The 15,661-nt window shown below is 46.7% G+C and overlaps 1 long non-coding RNA gene across 2 annotated transcripts in view; it reads right to left on the bottom strand.

The window, feature by feature from the left end:
- Window positions 1-2,866: 2,866 nt before the first annotated feature.
- LOC130348158 (uncharacterized) overlaps window positions 2,867-15,661 on the bottom strand; it is a 17,640-nt gene continuing 4,845 nt past the window's right edge. Inside the window, exons 2-6 of one of the 2 annotated variants that reach the window (XR_008885939.1) lie at window positions 4,439-4,523; window positions 3,501-3,541; window positions 3,340-3,406; window positions 3,075-3,239; window positions 2,867-2,972 (exon numbers count right to left, since the gene is read on the bottom strand). This is a non-coding gene — a long non-coding RNA (uncharacterized LOC130348158). The remainder of the gene's footprint in view (window positions 2,973-3,074; window positions 3,240-3,339; window positions 3,407-3,500; window positions 3,542-4,438; window positions 4,524-15,661) is intronic. The other variant, XR_008885938.1, reaches the window with a different exon arrangement.

The following is a 15,661-nucleotide window of genomic DNA, read 5'->3' as shown; positions in this document are numbered from 1 at the left end:
GTGCCGTCTCTTTTGGCGCAGATGTTCCCACAGGCTTCTGATGCATGTTGGAGGTGCGAACGCTCAAATGGGACAATGTCCCATATCTGGGTGACATGCCCGACATTGAATACGTTTTGGACACAAGTTTTATCTACCGTAAATAGGCTGACGACCCTTTCCATCGATAAGGACCCACGACCTATCCTCCTGTCCATATTCCCTAACACATGCCCCCGTCTGTCAGCCACTTTAGCACACTATTTACTTATCTCGGCTAGAGCTGTGATCCCTCGCCTTTGGAAATCTCCACTACCCCCGACCTACTCCTCATGGCTGAGGGAAGTTACCTATACTTGTAGGATGGAAGAACTCCGGGCAGACTCTACCCGACAGTTCGATAAATACCATGCTGTTTGGTCGCCTTGGCTATCCTATGTTGCCTTTCAGGAGTTCACTGATGATAACCTGGATCTGTCACCACGCACGCTCATCCCCCTCTGTCCAACTCCGCAATAGCTCACCCACAGTTGCTGTTTACTGCTTAGACAGGTGGAGAGGTTCAGTCCGAACAGGTAAGACTCTCTGCCATATTACACTAAGTCTGCTGCATCCTATCTCCCCCTCTTCGATTCTTCTACACCCCCCCTCCTTCCTCTATCCCCCTGTATCTTTTCCTCTCTCTCCCTCCTCTCCTATCTTCCAGTTCCCTCTACCGATGTTGTGTTTCCTTTGTCTGTCCTGGTTCTCTGCTTCACTACTGGCGATGTTTGAATTTTCGCTAAAGTTATCGAATTTATACGTAGTTCTGAATCCTGTTAGCTACTCACAACCTCTGTTCTCTGGAGTTCATTTATGATGTGAGGCTCGGACTGCTGTAATGTTTAACTTCGCTGAGTGACTCCTTGTTTACTTGAGCCATGTGGGCTTTGTTGCCTGACCAGTGTAGACACTTCTCATGTTGTAATTTTCATTTTACCTTGTATGTTGAAAACCTTAATAAAACTTTACTTTGAAAAAAAAAAAAAAATATGTTTTATTCAATGTTATGTATGATGTTCATACAAGGTTGCCTTACAATGTTTTATTGTTATTTATTGTTTGATATTTAATAAAGGGGCTGCTGTGGCCTTGTTACCACCAACACTGTGTCTGTCATGTTTAAGGTAAGGGATTCCTCGTTACAAAGGGGGCTTTTGGGGGTTGGTGGATGGTAGGCTTTAGCAGCTATAATATCCCCAAATCAAGGGTCCAGGCTGTAAAATAGAAGAACACCGGAGCAGCCAGATACACTGACTCTAAGGCTGAGCCTCATACTTCTACCGAAGCTGCAGAGTTATAGGGGAACTGTAAAAATGAAAGTACTACAACCCCCAGTGTGGTCAGTCTGTGCCCCCCTAAGGGTCAGGGTTGGAGGAGGCACAGGTTGAAAAGACACACTACATTGGGAGTTGTAGTACTGTAGTTGTTAAAGAAAAAAAATATGTTTTCATCATGTTGCCCATAGCAACCAATCAGATTACTTCTTTCATTCTTGAGAAGACCTCTGAAAAATAAAAGAAGTGATCTGATTGGTTGCTAAGAGCAACTGGACAACATTTCCTCTCCACAGGTACATTTCCCCGATTGTCTTCATATTTAGGATGAGAATCTACTGACAAAGTGAGTAGCCAACCATTTCTGGGCATAAAACTCTGTAAGAAACAGCAGTCTGGGGGCGTCTGTGGTGGACATGAAGGAAGGGGGGGGGTCCAGGGAAATTGAGATTTGACGTCTGCAGCGAGCGCTTCTCACTGAGCGACGGGTCTCATCCCAGGTATAGCAGGGGGACCCCCCACGATCAGCTACTTATCCCATAACCCATGGATAGGGGATAAGTTAATTTTTGCCATACTTCTCCTTTAATTGGCCAGAACACACCCAAAATCGGTCCCAGCCAAATATTGCTTCGTGTCCTGTCATTTCTCCCAGCTGTTCTTTTTCTACCTGCTTGTAAGGCATGCCTACACTCTCTAATTCCTTAAAGTGGTACTCCGCCCCTAGATATCTTATCCCCTACCTTAAGGATAGGACAAAAGATGACTGATCACTGGGACCCCCGCAATCTTCATGCAGCACCCGGCGTTCCAAATAATATATTAAGAACTCTGGGTTCTCGTGGTGCGGGTCGTGACCTCCCGCCACACCCTTTCCATTTATGTCTATGGGAGGTGGTGTGATGTCACAAGAAGGTGTGGCATGATGTCACGAATCCCATCACAGGAACCAGTGATCTAAACATACTATTTAGAATTTTGGTTGCTGCATGGAGATTGCTGGGGTCCCAGCAGCAGGATCCCCTTGATCAGACATCTTATCCCCTATCCTTTACATAGGGGATAAGATATCTAGAGGCGGAGTACCCCTTTAAGGGACAGTTCATGTACCCAAAAGTTGATCCTTTGCAACCGTATGACCCCTAGCAAGTTCCCTGCATGAGTCCCATTCATCAGAAAAAGGCTTGTGCATGGAACTTGCTGGGTGTTCTACGTTTGCCTCATAAACTGCACCACCCAGCACCAGTTGCCTCTCTCTGCACCACATTATGCAGATCGTGCAGGAGAGCAGCTTTGGTCATCCATGTTTTGCTAACTCTATTTTCACACACAGAAATAAATAAATGAGTCGAACAAGTCAAAGAACAGTTTAAAAAAAGGGGAACTTTATTTATTATTTATTAAAATGTTTGTGTAGGGGATTTTTTGTAACCTCCCATCACTCACAAAGAGCGTACAGTAACTAATACTCAGGACAGGAAAAACCTCCAGAGGGGAGGAAACCTGTAGGGAATCCATGGCTACTGTATGGCCCTTCCTCTGGGCATACTAAAGGAGGTTACCTCTATAATTTGGGCAAATGTTTCTGTGTATGTGCATGATTCCTAGGCCTGTGCCTTCATCCAACGTCTTGCTGTAGGTCCCGAAATGCTACTCCATGTCCTGGAAATAGTGCATCTAAGATAGGGGACAAAAAAGATAGATTATTTACATGTTTATCATAAAAATACACATGGAACTGCAATAAAGACCTTTTGGACAAAACAATGTAACACTTACCAGTCACAGTCATGTGCATGACTTTGCATTCCCGTGTCCCTACACAGTGTCCAGCACCGGCCCCTCACTGATGAACAGGACCAGTGTTATTTCTGGGGCTATGCCTTCATCCAACGTCTTGCTGTAGGTCCGGAAATGCTACTCCATGTCCTGGAGATAGTGCATCTAAGATAAGAAAAAAAAGATAGATTATTTACATGTTTATCATAGAAATACACATGGAACTGCACTAAAGATCTTTTGGACACAACAATGTAACACTTACCAGTCACAGTCATGTGTATGACTTTGCATTCCCGCGTCCCTACACAGTGTCCAGCACCGGCCCCTCACTGATGGAGAATGAACAGGAGCAGTGTTATTTCTGCTCAGTGCTGCTCTTTGGTGGACAATGGTTATGACATCACATGTTTGACACACTGTTACCTCCTGGGAGTTCTATTTCAGTAGTGCTGCTCTCTGATTGGCTGAAAATCAAAAAAGCTTTCTAATATATTCTGTATGACTGTTATTTAAGGTTTTTGACAAATTTTATTAAAATGGCGCCACTCCCTGTGGGTGCGTTATATTTGTTTCTCCTAACCAGACATTCTGTATAAGTAATATAATTTGGTGGCCCCAACAGCCTCGGCCCATAGGTTTCTTACATAGATCAATGCTACTCCGGTAGGCTCAATGAGCAGCGCTGGCCGCCGGGACGTCTGACGAGTGACGTCCCTGACGTTGCGGTCTGGAACGAAGGATGTCACTAGTCATACGTCCCAGCAGCCATTGATTTAAAGTGGTCATGGCTCCTGCTGCCAGTTCAAGATCAGACACCATGGCCCTAGATTGACATACTGCAACACCGATCCCCTGTGGCTGCCCACCTGTTGCAAAACTACAACTCTCAGCCTTCGGCTGTCAGGGCATGCTGGGAGCAGGGGCGGATCCAGAGTCGAGTCTCGGGAGGGGCGCTATTAGAGTATTTTGTGTTGGTGGACAGAAGATTACGGAACTTACAATATTATTAAATGTATCATACAGTCCTAACCTTGTTTAAGACTCTTAGGCCGTGCTCATATGTCAGAAAAATAATCATATATACCAATTGCCACAGAATGGGAAAGTGCTAAGGCTCTATAGTGAGGAGAATACGCAGTGATATCAGTGACTACAGGTGACGTCTTATCATTGTGTATTCTCCTCACTATAGAGAAGACGTCACCTGTAATCACTGATATCATTGTGTATTCTCCTCACTATAGAGATCAGTGATTACAGGTGACGTCTTCTCTATAGTGAGGAGAATACACAATGATATCAGTGATTACAGGTGACGTCTTCTCTATAGTCTTTCCTTATCTAATTCAGATGGTACATACCGCCAGGATTTGTTCCAGCTAAATCTTCTCTCTGCAGAACTTGATGCCCAGACGTCTCCTCACTATGCCAATGCATTCTGATCCTCTATATGAAAACAATAATTATTATAATACTGCCAAACACTGTATTCTTTGAATATAATACTGTCACACACCCTCCTAATATAATTCTGACATACTGTACCCCCTGAATAGACAACACACTGTACCCTCTGAATATAATACCACCATACACTGTACCCTCTGAATATAATACTACCACACACTGTGCCCTCTAAACTTAATACTACCAAACACTGCACCCTCTGAATATAATACTATCACACGCTGCACCCTCTAAATATAATACTATCACACACTGTACCCACTGAATATAATACTAACACACACTGTGCCCTCTAAATCTAATACTACCACACAGTGCATTCTCTGAATATAACTTGCTGTGCTGTAACTACCCTCTGAGTAAAATACCGTAATGTATTGTGGCCCCTAAAAAACGTACCACCCCTGAAATTCCTCACAATATACACTATACTTCTGAAAGGCAAAACACTCTGTGCCTTCACATATAGTAATAATGCCCCATCTTGTGCCCCTACATATAATATGACCTGTCCTGTTCCCCCACATAATAATGCCCTCTGTGCTGTGCCCCTCACATAGAATGCTCCTGTCATGTGCCCCACACATTTAATGCCCCCTGTGCTGTGCCCTTCACATATAATGCCCCCATTCTTTGCCCCTCACATATAATGCATCCATCATGCGCCCCTCATATATAAAGCCCCCATCATGCGTCCCGCACATATAATGCCCTTATCATGCGCCCCTCACATATAATGCCCCCTGTGCTGTGCCCTTCACATATAAAGCCCCATGTCCTGTCCACTCAGGGGGCATTATATGTGAGGAGCACAGCACAGGGGGCAATATATGTGAGGGGAACAGCACAGGGGGCAATATATGTGAGGGGAACAGCACAGGGGGCAATATATGTGAGGGGCACAGCACAGGGGGCATTATAAGTGTGGGGTACATAACAGGGGGCATTATATCATATAATGTCCCCCTGTGCTGTGCCCCACACATATAATGCCCCCTGTGCTGTGCCCCACACATATAATTTATATGTGTGGCACAGCACAAGGGGCATTATATGTGAGGGGCTGTCACGATGCCGGCTGGCAGGTAGTGGATCCTCTGTGCCAGAGAGGGATGGCGAGGACCGCGCTAGTGGACCGGTTCTAAGCCACTACAGGTTTTCACCAGAGCCCGCCGCAAAGCGGGATGGTCTTGCTGCGGCGGTAGTGACCAGGTCGTATCCACTAGCAACGGCTCACCTCTCTGGCTGCTGAAGATAGGCGAGGTACAAGGGAGTAGGCAGAAGCAAGGTCGGACGTAGCAGAAGGTCGGGGGCAGGCGGCAAGATTCGTAGTCAGGGGAGATAGCAGGAGTTCTGGTACACTGGCTTTAAACACACAAAACGCTTTCACTAGGCACAAGGGCAACAAGATCCGGCAAGGGAGTGCAAGGGAGGAGACTAGATATAGCCAGGGAACAGGTGGGAGCCAATTAAGCTAATTGGGCCAGGCACCAATCATTGGTGCACTGGCCCTTTAAATCTCAGGGAGCTGGCGCGCGCGCGCCCTAGAGAGCGGAGCCGCGCGCGCCAGCACATGACAGCAGGAGACGGGAACGGGTAAGTGACATGGGATGCGATTCGCGAGCGGGCGCGTCCCGCTGTGCGAATCGCATCCCCAACGGCCATGACAGGGCAGCGCTCCCGGACAGCGGGACCGACCGGGGCGCTGCGGAGAGAGAGACGCCGTACGCGCTCCGGGGAGGAGCGGGGACCCGGAGCGCTAGGCGTAACAGTACCCCCCCCCTTAGGTCTCCCCTTCTCTTTGTCTGGTAACTGCCTCCCCTGGGATGAGGACACCGGGAAAGGATGGAGGGATTCCTCAACAGCAGGCGGAACAGCAGGAGTAGGGATGGGGAGGGAGGGCAGAGGGCGAGACTTGGCACGGGGCAGTGTGACACCAGGACGAGGGCCATGAGGGGACACAGAGGTTTGCCTGATGGGACTGGGAGGGGGGGAGAGGTATTTCTTGTGGCAGGCAGAGTCCTTAATGACCTTAGGGGGACCGGATACAGGAGGAACCACAGGGTCACGGCAGGGAGTACTGGGGACCGGTTGAAGGCAGTCCTTGGAACAAGAGGGACCCCAACTCTTGATCTCCCCAGTGGACCAATCCAGGGTTGGGGAATGGTGTTGAAGCCAGGGTAGTCCAAGGAGAACTTCAGAAGTGCAATTAGGAAGGACAAAAAATACAATTTCCTCGTGATGAGGTCCGATGCACATTAGGAGGGGCTCCGTGCGATAACGCACGGTGCAGTCCAATCTGGCTCCGTTGACCGCGGAAATGTGGAGTGGCTTGACAAGACGGGTCACCGGAATGCGGAATTTATTCACTAAGGACTCCCGAATAAAATTCCCAGAAGCTCCAGAGTCCAGGCAGGCCACGGCTGAGAGGGGAGAGCTGGCTGACGTAGAAATCCGAACAGGCACCGTGAGACGTGGAGAAGTCGACTTAGCATCAAGAGACGCCACACCCACGAGAGCTGGGTGCGAGCGTGCGTTTCCCAGACGTGGAGGACGGATTGGGCACTCCACCAAAAAATGTTCAGTACTGGCACAGTACAGACAAAGATTCTCTTCCTTACGGCGATTCCTCTCTTCCAGGGTCAGGCGAGACCGATCCACTTGCATGGCCTCCTCGGCGGGAGGCCTAGGCGCAGATTGCAGTGGAGACTGTGGGAGAGGTGTCCAGAGATCTAAGTCTTTTTCCTGGCGGAGCTCTTGATGCCTCTCAGAAAAACGCATGTCAATGCGAGTGGCTAGATGAATGAGTTCATGCAGGTTAGCAGGAGTCTCTCGTGCGGCCAGAACATCTTTAATGTTGCTGGATAGGCCTTTTTTAAAGGTCGCGCAGAGAGCCTCATTATTCCAGGAAAGTTCAGAAGCAAGGGTACGGAATTGTATGGCGTACTCGCCAACGGAAGAATTACCCTGGACGAGGTTCAGCAGGGCAGTCTCAGCAGAAGAGGCTCGGGCAGGTTCCTCAAAGACACTTCGAATTTCCGAGAAGAAGGAGTGTACAGAGGCGGTGACGGGGTCATTGCGGTCCCAGAGCGGTGTGGCCCATGACAGGGCTTTTCCAGACAGAAGGCTGACTACGAAAGCCACCTTAGACCTTTCAGTGGGAAACTGGTCCGACATCATCTCCAAGTGCAATGAACATTGCGAAAGAAAGCCACGGCAAAACTTAGAGTCCCCATTAAATTTGTCCGGCAAGGACAGGCGGAGGCTAGGAGTGGCCACTCGCTGCGGAGGAGGTGCAGGAGCTGGCGGAGGAGATGATTGCTGATGAAGTTGCGACTGAAGTTGGTGCACAATGGTGGACACTTCCGACAGCTGGTGGGTTAGATGGGCGATCTGTCGGGCTTGTTGGGCGACCACCGTGGTGATATCAGAGGCAACTGGCAGGGGAACCTCAGCGGGATCCATGGCCGGATCTACTGTCACGATGCCGGCTGGCAGGTAGTGGATCCTCTGTGCCAGAGAGGGATGGCGAGGACCGCGCTAGTGGACCGGTTCTAAGCCACTACAGGTTTTCACCAGAGCCCGCCGCAAAGCGGGATGGTCTTGCTGCGGCGGTAGTGACCAGGTCGTATCCACTAGCAACGGCTCACCTCTCTGGCTGCTGAAGATAGGCGAGGTACAAGGGAGTAGGCAGAAGCAAGGTCGGACGTAGCAGAAGGTCGGGGGCAGGCGGCAAGATTCGTAGTCAGGGGAGATAGCAGGAGTTCTGGTACACTGGCTTTAAACACACAAAACGCTTTCACTAGGCACAAGGGCAACAAGATCCGGCAAGGGAGTGCAAGGGAGGAGACTAGATATAGCCAGGGAACAGGTGGGAGCCAATTAAGCTAATTGGGCCAGGCACCAATCATTGGTGCACTGGCCCTTTAAATCTCAGGGAGCTGGCGCGCGCGCGCCCTAGAGAGCGGAGCCGCGCGCGCCAGCACATGACAGCAGGAGACGGGAACGGGTAAGTGACCTGGGATGCGATTCGCGAGCGGGCGCGTCCCGCTGTGCGAATCGCATCCCCAACGGCCATGACAGGGCAGCGCTCCCGGACAGCGGGACCGACCGGGGCGCTGCGGAGAGAGAGACGCCGTACGCGCTCCGGGGAGGAGCGGGGACCCGGAGCGCTAGGCGTAACAGGGGCACAGCACAGGGGGCATTATATGTGAGGGGCACAGCACAGGGGGCATTATATGTGAGGGGCACAGCACAGGGGGGCATTATATCATATAATGCCCCCCTGTGCTGTGCCCCACACATATAATGCACCCTGTGCTGTGTGCCCCACACATATAATTTATATGTGTGGCACAGCACAGGGGGCATTAGGTGAGGGGCACAGCACAGGGGACATTATATGATATAATGCCCCCCTGTCCTGTGCCCCTCACATATAATGCCCCCTGTGCTGTGCCCCTCACATATAATGTCCCCTGTGTTGTGCCCCTCACATAATGCCCCCTGTGCTGTGCCACACATATAAATTATATGTGAAGGGCACAGGACAGGGGGCATTATGTGAGGGGCACAGCACAGGGGGCATTATATGTGAAGGGCACAGGACAGGGGGCCCCCTGTCATGTGCTCTTCACATATAATGCCCCCTGTGCTTTGCCCTGCAGACCAGGGACATGCACAGACATTTTGGAGGGCAGGGGCTCAAGTAAAAAAGAGGGCACTTTTCATAATTTAAAAAACGTCTGCCAGACTTAATGGGCAGATGTGCTGCGGCCCAGGGACACAGTGGCCTCCCGCCAGGCTTTCTCGACATTCTTAGCCCCCATAAAAGTTGGTGTTTTTGTAAAATCGAGTCAAGAACAGTTTCTATGAAGGTCTGCCATGTGTATATACACTTTGGCTGTGCTGTCAGTCTTATTTATAGAAAAGATATGACAGCTGCCCTATAATATACTGTATTATAGAGGAGATTTATCAAACCTGTGCAGAGAAAGAGCGGTGCAGTCGCCCATAGCAACCAATCAGATCGTTTTGCGGAAGGATTTTCCTCTGCAAAGGTTTTAATAAATCTCCCCCTATATGCCCCCACCTGAGCTCTATATGACAGAACCCAGCACCCATCACCAATCACCCATTACCCATCCCCAATCACCCAGCACCAATCACCCAGCACCCATCACCCATCCCCAATCACCTAGCACCAATCACCCATCACCAATCACCCAGCACCAATCACCCAGCACCAATCACCCAGCACCCATCACCCATCCCCAATCACCTAGCACCAATCACCCAGCACCCATCACCAATCACCCAGCACCAATCACCCAGCACCAATCACCCATCACCCATCCCCAATCACCCAGCACTCATCACCCATCCCCAATCACCCAGCACCAATCACCCAGCACCAATCACCCAGCACCCATCACCCAGCACCCATCACCCAGCACCCATCACCAATCACCCACCTTACGCAGGAATCTCCACACAGCTCTGGTTCTTACACTGAAGAGATGGACACCACACTAATATATGCTTACAGTCTACAATATACTAAAGTTGGCAAAAAAAATAATTATAAATATACAAAGATGGCGAGGCATAGCACAGCATACAGGATGGAGGCAGGGAAGCTCCGCCTCCATTGCGCACAAGACTGACTTCGCATACTAGCAATGTGGGGCAATACCTAGAAAATGGAAAGACCAATTTTTGTATACTGCACTGTAACCTAGTGTATTGGGTTTAGTGCGAGTAAACAGCCTGTCAGTTTCCCTTTAATTATATACCGTACCTCCCCTTAATTCCCTATATACTGTGCCACCATTCATCTATTAATTCCCTATATACTGTGCCACCATTAATGAACTATATACTGTGCCACCATTCATCTATTAATTCCCTATATAATGTGCCACCATTCATCTATTAATTCCCTATATACTGTGCCACCATTAATGAACTATATACTGTGCCACCATTCATCTATAAATTCCCTATATACTGTGCCCCTATTAATGAACTATATACTGTGCCACTATTAATGAACTACATACTGTGCCACCATTCATCTATTAATTCCCTATATACTGTGCCACCATTAATGAACTATATACTGTGCCACCATTCATCTATTAATTCCCTATATACTGTGCCACCATTCATCTATTAATTCCCTATATACTGTGCCACCATTAATGAACTATATACTGTGCCACCATTCATCTATTAATTCCCTATATACTGTGCCACTATTAATGAACTATATACTGTGCCACCATTCATCTATTAATTCCCTATATACTGTGCCACTATTAATGAACTATAAACTGTGCCACTATTAATGAACTATATACTGTGCCACCATTCATCTATTAATTCCCTATATACTGTGCCACCATTCATCTATTAATTCCCTATATACTTTGCCACTATTAATGAACTATATACTGTGCCACTATTAATGAACTATATACTGTGCCACCATTCATCTATTAATTCCCTATATACTGTGCCACCATTCATCTATTAATTCCCTATATACTGTGCCACCATTAATGAACTATATACTGTGCCACCATTCATCTATTAATTCCCTATATACTGTGCCAACATTAATGAACTATATACTGTGCCACTAATATTTAACTATACTGTGCCACCACTAAGGGTGCATTCACACGTGCGTATTTTCTGCTGCAGATCTGCTGCAGATTTGCTTTAGCAGATTTCTCTTCCCATTGTCAATGAGAAGCAAAATCTGCAGCAAAAATAGGCACACGTGAACGCACCCTAAGGATCTACACACAGTGCCAGCATACATAAAAATATAATGTTCCAATATAATGAAATATATGCTGTGCTCCCATAAATTCCCTATATACTGTGCTTACATTCCTCTATTAATTCCCTAATAATGTGCTTCATACAATAAATACAAGCACATAACATAAAGGCACATACAGTACATAGGTAATATACACACATACAGTACATAGGTAATATACACACATACAGTACATAGGTAATATACACACATACAGTGCATAGGTAATATACACACATACAGTACATAGGTAATATACACACATACAGTGCATAGGTAATATACACACATACAGTACATAGGTAATATACACACATACAGTACATAGGTAATATACACACATACAGTGCATAGGTAATATACACACATACAGTACATAGGTAATATACACACATACAGTACATAGGTAATATACACACATACAGTGCATAGGTAATATACACACATACAGTGCATAGGTAATATACACACATACAGTACATAGGTAATATACACACATACAGTACATAGGTAATATACACACATACAGTGCATAGGTAATATACACACATACAGTGCATAGGTAATATACACACATACAGTGCATAGGTAATATACACACATACAGTGCATAGGTAATATACACACATACAGTACATAGGTAATATACACACATACAGTACATAGGTAATATACACACATACAGTACATAGGTAATATACACACATACAGTGCATAGGTAATATACACATACAGTGCATAGGTAATATACACACATACAGTACATAGGTAATATACACACATACAGTGCATAGGTAATATACACACATACAGTGCATAGGTAATATACACACATACAGTGCATAGGTAATATACACACATACAGTACATAGGTAATATACACACATACAGTCCATAGGTAATATACACACATACAGTGCATAGTAGACATGTGCAATTCGGTTCGGCACGAATGTCTAAATTAACGAATTTTACCGTTTTCGTGCATTCGGACCGATCCGAATGCACGAAAACATATTTTGAACATTCCCGAATAGCCACGATAATACGAATAGCAAAGTAACGAATACATTCGTTATTTCCCGACCCCCCTATTGCTGTAAATAACGAATGCATTCGTTATCTGTAAACGAACGTGAAGAATTCATTCTGATAACAAATATAATAAAAAGGATATAGATAGTTTGATTTTTCGGATACATTCGGTAAATCTTTTTATTCTTTTTTTGGACTTTAGCGATCCTAAAAAATTATGGAGATACCTTTTTTATAAAAATTTCGTAGGGTATCATAAAAAAAATCATAATAAAAAAGATACAGTGGTGATGGAAAAAATTGTATCTAATGAAATGTATCATTTTTATTATGAAATGTTTATTCATTTTTAAACAGGGATCAATTTATGTGAGCGGGTAAAGCACTAAAAATGTAGCCGACAATATAGAAAATGTAGATACAGAAAATGTAGTGTGTGCGTGTTTTTCACTTTTTTTTTAAACATTTTTTAGGTAGTACTACTACTCCCAGCATGGAACACACTCTTCCATGATGGGAGTAGTAGTTACCTGTACTAATTGACAGATTGCAGGGGTCCCTTGCGATCCTCTTGTATAATGTATAGATGCGCCGGCTGCTCTTCTATGGTCCCCTGCACTCACGTATATGTACACATATTCATATTTCCCGCAGAGCTGTGATTGGCCAGATGGTTCCAGCCAATCACAGCTCTCTTTGAGAAATAGGAATATGTGTATATATACGGCCGTGCAGGGGACCATAGGAGAGCGGCCGCCGCATTCATACATTATACTGGAGGATCGCAGCGGCTGTCAGGAGTGATACCCGCAGTGATCTTCCCTTTACTACAAGTACTAATACTCCCAACATGGAGCACACTCTGCTCCATGCTGGGAGCTGTAGTACCTGTATTAATAGACAGATCGCAGTGGGTGTCAGAAGTTACACTCGCTGCCATATGTCTATTAATGCAGGTACTACAGCTCCCAGCATGGAGCAGAGTGTGCTCCATGTTGGGAGTATTAGTACCTGCAGTAAGGGACAGATCCCAGGGATGTCACTCCTCCTGACACCCGCTGCGATCGTCCTTATGTGAATGTCGGGATCAGCTGTTCTCAGGGCTACAGAGCCAGGAGAACAGCTGACGCTGAGCCGTAGGTATACATCGTATATCTACTGCCCAGCAAGAACTTACAGTGAGCTTGCAATGTGTATACAGTATACACATTGCTGGCTCACTTAACCCCTTGCTGAGCTGTGCGCTATGCGCAAGCCCAGCAAGGGAAGAGTTAACTTACACTGCTGGACAGTGTAGGTTAACCCTTTGGGCGGTATACACTATATACAGCTATCTATAGATAGCTGTATACAGTGTATACAGAAGACGAAGTCCAGCTTACTTCCCTCGAGTCCCGGGCGGGGTTCGTGTAGCCCCGCCCCCTAATGACGTCATTAGGGGGCGGAGCTACAGAAGGGAACAAGGCTAATTAATCTGAAGCTCTGTTCACATTGTAGGTTATGTATAATGTGAACAGACCCTTCTGGCAGTGTCTACCCAGACAGGGAGACTCCAGCTGTTGCTAAACTACAACTCCCAGCATGCCCAGACAGCCAAAGGCTGTCTGGGCATGCTGGGAGTTATAGTTTTGCACCAATTGGTGGCTCCCTGTTTGGGTACACATTGCATCATGGGTGCTCTCCCCAGCGGACAGCGCCAAAAATGTCATAACCAATTTTTTGTGTTTTTTTCTTCTCGTTTCAGATCCGTGTATGCAGAGGATTACTGCGGATTCGATGGATTACGGCGGATTATTTATTTTTTCCTTTAATAAAATGGTTAACGAGGGCTGTGGGGGAGTGTTTTTTTAAATAAAATAATTTTTCCAATGTGTTGTGTTTTTTTTTATTTTATTGAATTTTCAGGGTTAGTAGTGGAAGCTGTCTTATTGACGGAATCCATTACTAGGCCAGGGCTTAGTGCTAGCCCCAAAAACAGCTAGCGCTAACCCCCAATTATTACCCCGGTACCCACCGCCACAGGGGTGCCGGGAAGAGCCGGTACCAACAGGCCCGGAGCGTCAAAATGGCGCTCCTGGGCCTAGGCGGTAACAGGCTGGCGTTATTTAGGCTGGGGAGGGCCAGTAACAATGGTCCTCGCCGACCCTGGTAACGTCAGGCTGTTGCTGTTTGGTTGGTATCTGGCTGAGAATGAAAATACGGGGAACCCTATGCGTTTTTTTTTTTTTAATTTTCTTATTTAAATAAAAAAAAAAAACGCATAGGGTTCCCCGTATTTTCATTCTCAGCACAATACCAACCAAACAGCAACAGCCTGACGTTACCAGGGTGGGCGAGGACCATTGTTACTGGCCCTCCCCAGCCTAAATAACGCCAGCCTGTTACCGCCTAGGTCCAGGAGCGCCATTTTTGACGCTCCGGGCCTGTTGGTACCGGCTCTTCCCGGCACCCCTGTGGCGGTGGGTACCGGGGTAATAATTGGGGGTTAGCGCTAGCTGTTTTTGGGGCTAGCACTAAGCCCTGGCCTAGTAATGGATTCCGTCAATAAGACAGCTTCCGCTACTAACCCTGAAAATTCAATAAAAATAAAAAAAAAACACAACACATTGGAAAAATTATTTTATTTAAAAAAAACACTCCCCCACAGCCCTCGTTAACCATTTTATTAAAGGGAAAAAAAATAATCCGCCGTAATCCATCGAATCCGCAGTAATCCTCTGCATACACGGATCTGAAACGAGAAGAAAAAAAAACACAAAAAATTGGTTATGACATTTTTGGCGCTGTCCGCTGGGGAGAGCACCCATGATGCAATGTCTACCCAAACAGGGAGCCACCAATTGGTGCAAAACTACAACTCCCAGCATGCCCAGACAGCCTTTGGCTGTCTGGGCATGCTGGGAGTTGTAGTTTAGCAACAGCTGGAGTCTCCCTGTCTGGGTAGACACTGCCAGAAGGGTCTGTTCACATTATACAAAACGTACAATGTGAACAGAGCTTCAAATAAACTAGCCTTGTTCCCTTCTGTAGCTCCGCCCCCTAATGACGTCACCACTAGGGGGCGGAGCTACACGAAATCGGCCCGGGACTCGAGGGAAGTAAGCTGGACTTCGTCTTCTGTATACACTGTATACAGCTATCTATAGATAGCTGTATATAGTGTATACTGCCCAAAGGGTTAACCTACACTGTCCAGCAGTGTAAGTTAACTCTTCCCTTGCTGGGCTTGCGCATAGCGCACAGCTCAGCA

Source organism: Hyla sarda, unplaced genomic scaffold, assembly GCF_029499605.1.
Source record: "Hyla sarda isolate aHylSar1 unplaced genomic scaffold, aHylSar1.hap1 scaffold_867, whole genome shotgun sequence".
NCBI classification, from domain to species: Eukaryota; Metazoa; Chordata; class Amphibia; order Anura; family Hylidae; genus Hyla; species Hyla sarda.
This window is presented reverse-complemented; position numbering and strand designations above follow the sequence as displayed.